This window comes from Henckelia pumila, chromosome 3 (assembly GCF_033568475.1).
Source record: "Henckelia pumila isolate YLH828 chromosome 3, ASM3356847v2, whole genome shotgun sequence".
Classification (NCBI taxonomy): domain Eukaryota; kingdom Viridiplantae; phylum Streptophyta; class Magnoliopsida; order Lamiales; family Gesneriaceae; genus Henckelia; species Henckelia pumila.
In genome coordinates, this window is record NC_133122.1 from 204,045,495 (window position 1) to 204,051,166 (window position 5,672).

Sequence of the window (5,672 nt, forward strand, 5' to 3'; positions counted from 1 at the left end):
AGTCAGCATCAGCGAATGCATGGACAGTACAAGGGGATTGTTTGCGAAGCATCAAACCATAATCTAGTGTGCCAACTAAGTAGCGGAATAGTCATTTGACAACTGGCCAATGAAGTGTAGATGGGCAATGCATGAATTGTGAAAGCTTGTTGATGGCGAAAGAAACATCGGGACGAGTTACTGAAAGATATTGTAGGGATCCATGGGCTTGTCTGTATAAGGTTGCATCAGCCGGCGGAGAACCATCATATAACTTAAGAACTTCAGTAGAAGCAAGAGGTGTGGATACAGCCTTGGCATCAGCCATGTTGAGTCCAGCTAGGAGATCACTGATATATTTCCTTTGAGAGAGAAACAGTCCATGAGCAATATAGTGAGCCTCAAATCCAAAAAACTAGGAAATGGGACCAAGATCCTTCAAGGAAAAACGTTGAGCAAGTGCAGAGATGAAGTTAGTCACATAAGCAGCAGAAGAGCCAGTGATAATGATATCATCTACATACACCAATAAATAAATAACAGACGATGAAGAGTGAAGTATAAATAGTGATGTATTAGAATGCGAGTTGTTGAAGCCTTTAGATAGCAGAAATGTGCGAATTTCATTGTACCAGGCGCGGGGTGCTTGTCGCAGTCCATAAATGGCTTTCCGTAATTTACATACATGGTGAGGGAGATCACTATTTTCGAAACCAGGACGCTGTTTCATGAAAACTTCATCAGTTAAAGAGCCCTGCAAAAAGGCGTTATTAACATCGAGTTGGCATAGATGCCAACCATTTGTTACAACAAGTGAAAGTAATAATCGAACAGTTATGGGCTTAACAACAGGGCTGTAAGTTTTAGAAAAATTAACTTCGGGCTGCTGATGAAAACCTTTAGCCACTAAACGAGCTTTATAACGAGCTATTGACCCATCAGGATTCCTTTTAATTTTATAGACCCACTTACATCCAATAACATTTTGTGTGGATTGTCGAGGAACAAGTGACCAAGTGTGATTGGAGAAAAGAGCATTGTATTCATCACTTATGGCTTGATGCCACACATGATGTTTATCAGCTTGTTTAAAGGTGGATGGTTCAATAGTTGGAGAGTTGGTGGTGGTGTGTAGGTCAAGGATGTGTTTGGGCTTGGTAATGTTACTTTGTAATCTGGTATTGTACCGATGACTTTTATTTATAGTACGAGAAGGGTAGGACAGAGAGGATGAAATACTTACCTGTGAGGAGCTGGAGTCATCCCGAGTTTTAGGCCTAGATGGAGATGGTATTGGCGTAGAGGTATTCGTGTCCGAATTTATGGGCTTTGGATTATAAGGCTCACTGTGTAGGCGAGAGAGAGGAGTAGATATAGGTGACTGATTAGGGCAGTGTGGTTGACTCAAGAACTGTGGCGAAGAGATATGAGCGATTCATGGACTATGGGAGTAATAGATGAATGTGGATTGGGAGAAATGGACCGATGTAACCAAGTGTCAGTGGAAGAACAATTTGAAGGTGGCTCGGGTGTATGGGGTTTATTTTGAAAGGGGAAAGAATATTCGATAAATATGACATGTTGAGAAGTAAATATTTTATTTGTGATGGGATCAAGACACATATATGCATGATGAGATATTGAGTAACCAACAAACACACAGCACCAAGATCATGGTTTGAGTTTGTTCGAGGTGTATGGTCTAAGCCATGGGTAACAGAGGCAACCAAATTTTTTTAGTGATAAGTAATTGGGCTTCTGGTTAAAGAGTTGTGAGAAAGAAGAGGTGTTTCGTGTGACCGGGGACGACATGTAATTGATGAGATAAACTGCAGTTTTGAAAGCTAAAGACCAGTATTTGAGTGGTATGGAGGCATGATGAAGTAAGCTAAGAGCAGTTTCGACAATATGTAGGTGTTTGCTTTCAGCTGTACCAACATGTTCGGGGGTGTGAGGAGGAGACTTAAGGTGTTGGATTCCTACTCGAGAGAGAAAATGTCCTAAGGCAGTAGCTTCACCACTTCCATCTGTATAAACAGTGTGAATTGTGGTTGAAAAGTAACGTTCAACAAGATATTTAAACTGTTCAAATATGGAGGTAACATTAGATTTATTTTTAAGTAAAAAGAGCCATGTGTACTTCATGAAGTAGTCAACAAAAATGACGTAATATCGATAATTATCAAAGGAAATAAGCGGTGCAGGCCCCCAGACATCCATAAAGAAAATTTCTAAAGTTCTAGAACAATGCAAGGAGGAGGTGCCAAATGGAAGTTTATGGCTTTTATTACTTAAGCAAGCATTACAGAAATTATGGGAGAGATTAGATTTAGATGATGGTAATTTCTGGGAAGCAATAATCTGATGGAGAATTCTAGAAGATGGGTGGCCGAGACGTCCGTGCCAGAGATCGATACTTGGAGGAGAAGTGTGCGACAGAGTTGCTATGTGAGTGGAGTGTAAAGGTGATGAGGTTGGTCTGCGAGATGTTGAAGTTGGCCATTCATACACATTGTCTTTATTCCGGCCTCGCACCAAGGATGCCCCCGTAGTTAGATCCTTCACAAGAAAAAAAATCAGGAAAAAATTCAATAGAGCTATTTATTTTGTGAACAAAACTGGGAAACATAAATTAAATTTTTCTTGATTTGGGAGCACACAAAACGTTATTGAGTTTGAAAGTGGACCCATAAGATTTTAGATTAGTAAATCCTATATGAGTAATAGGAACGTTATTACCATCTCCGACCATGATGTCTTCATTACCACCATACTCGAAATGAACAGAGAGAATTTGTAGGTCCGAGGTTATATGATGCAAAGCTCCGGAGTCAACCAGCCAACAAGATTTATTACCCAAAGTTTGATGAGTTGTATGATTTTCTTGGGGCCAAGCTGAAGGTGAGGGATGAGAGCAACACACTTTGGCACCATGACCAGGTTTGTCACATAGTTGGCAAATGACAGGGGATTGGTTGGTATGATATGGAGGCCTCCAATTCTGATTTGGCGAATTGGGTGTGGATTCTGGCCTCTGTGAGTGTCTGGAGTAGTTTTGGTTTGGGTAACCTGGGCGAGTGTTCTTCCAATGATGGCCATTGTTGTTCGCATCATAGGTGCGCCTGCTGGGGAAGTTCATGTTTTTAATTTTCTTGGTGTGATGTTTATGTAAATATTGAGCAGTAATAGAGGAGTCTGCCTTTGTAGGTTTCGACAGTTTGAAAGATGATTCATAGTCAATTAACTTCTCAACTAATTCTTCAAAAGAAATAGGTGATTCTCTTGCACGTAAGGCTGCCTTGAGTTCTTTATAGTCATTTGTGAGACCATTGAGCATGTGAACTACTATTTTTCCGTTGCTTAATTTGCATCCAATCATAGCGAGGTCATCAATAATAATTTTGACAGATTGCATGTACTCAGAGATGTTCTTTCCTTCTTGATTGACTTTCATGAGAGCGTCGAGGAACCCAACCATTCTTGTATTAGATTTGTTGGCATATGCAGCTTTGAGTTTATTCCATAATTCTTCTGAGTTTGTACAGCTTGAGACAATTGGTCCTACTGGTCCAACCACAGCAGATTGGATGGCAAGAAGTAATAGACGATCTTGCCGGATCCAATTTTTGTATTCTGGGTCATCAGTTGATGGGCAAGGATGGGTTCCATCTAAGAAGCCCATGAGATCATAATTACCGAGAAGGAGATTCGTCATTTGCGAGTTCCAGATCGCATAGTTTCCTCATGTAGATAGTTTTTGAGGGATGAGTGCGGTTGTGTTGATCGAGATAATTTGTGAAGAGGTAGAGGGATTATTTGTTTTGTTTGACATAACCGTGACTTCGCTGGATTCAGCCATGGTTGAGGAGAAAAAAAATATAAACCAAGGGTTCTGATACCATAAACTGTAGTGACCCTTACCCGGATCACCTACTAACAGAACTTAGGCATGCAATTAGCTTAATTAATTAGATATCAGAATAAAACTGCGGAAACCATAAACATTATACAATCCCAAGTAAAGGAATATGTACTTAATCCAAATAATATACAACCAAATCGAATAGCTGTATCAACCTCAAAACAACAGGAATAAAAACCTAGACGAAGCTCCAGCTAGTAAACCACTGACTAGCCCCTCCTGGATCCACCCTCCTCGTCCAATCGCAAACCTGCCTCATGGAATAGGGTGTCCAGAAACACAGAGTACGAGACGTGAGCATAAGACGCTCAGTACGAGAGTATGAGTATACATGCATGCAAAGTAAACTCCCTATAAACTCGAGGTCAAGGATCAGATAACAGAGACAGACCAGACCCTGGTATGTAGCACGCTGTGCTGTCGCTTCAAGAGGTAGCTCCCATACCATAATACCAGTGAATATGCCGGACCCAAATCAATGGAAGTCCAACCACTAACAAGATAGGGAAAAACCCTACTAACAGACATCTCGAAGGAGATAGCTCAGTATGCAAATGAATGCAGCATAAATCAATGACATATAAATCATGCAGTCACATAATACATGCATACTCAATCAGGATATCTCGAACAGTACTTTCGTACCTCAAATCAGTGCAAGCTCTACCAACTCGAGGTCCACGCCTATAGTCTGCTCTACACTGCCAAATGATACTACTATCATTAAAGTGCTCTAAAAGCCTTAACTAAGCTATTGCATACTCCTAAATATTTATAGGAAGCAAAAGCTATACCTTCGTCCGTCGTTAGCCCTTTGATATCGATGCCTTCAGAACTTGGGCACAACTCCGCTACGACTATCGAACGCCTCGCCGACCGCCGGGTCAAGCCTAGGAAGGCTAGAACAACTCGAATAAACTAGAAAGGAAAGGGAAATACTCGGAATTGGAAATTGGAAATGAAGCCTCGGCCCTCTATTTATAGACAATGATCGAAACTTCCGATCCTCGATCGGAATGTCCGAACCTCAATCGGAACGTCCGATCCTGGTATCGGAGCTTCCGAAGATCCTGATCTGCCACGTGTCAAAATATCACTTGTTGACTTTGGATAGGGGTGATCGGAGCTTTCGATCCTGATCGGAGCTTTCGATCCTGATCGGAGCTTCCGATCCAACCACACGTCATGAATGACGTAATATCATCGGTGCCTCCGATCGCTCATCGGAGCTTCCGATTCTGTTCGGAGCTTCCGATCGTGCCTTCGGAGCTTCCGATCCGTTCGATACCCAATTTATTTAATTAGCATTAATCTTTTAATTACTCAATTAGGGTACGGACTACTACATAAACGAACAATTGAGATAGAGAGAAAAGGTTCTATTTTCCTTCTTTGATGTACATCTCTTTATACAGTAGAGTTACAAAGGTAAAACGGAAAGTTAATTCTATAATTGAATAGAGAATATTATACAATAAAAACATAATAAAGTTGATTGTTATCCTTGCAATTACAATCGTGTATCTGCAAGAAATCAGGGAGATGATTGTTGCTTGATATGAGGTGCTGACTTATCAATAATGACATATAATGTAACCTCAAAAGAGTTCATGTACCTGAAAATTATAACGAAAGTATTTAATGTCCTTGTAGGACCATCTGTTTACAAATTATTTTAATATATATGCTAGATGCATGATCGATCAATTTAAAATATATTGTGTGGAAAGAAATTAAAAATTAAGGAAAATAAGTTTTTTGGTCCAGTAAC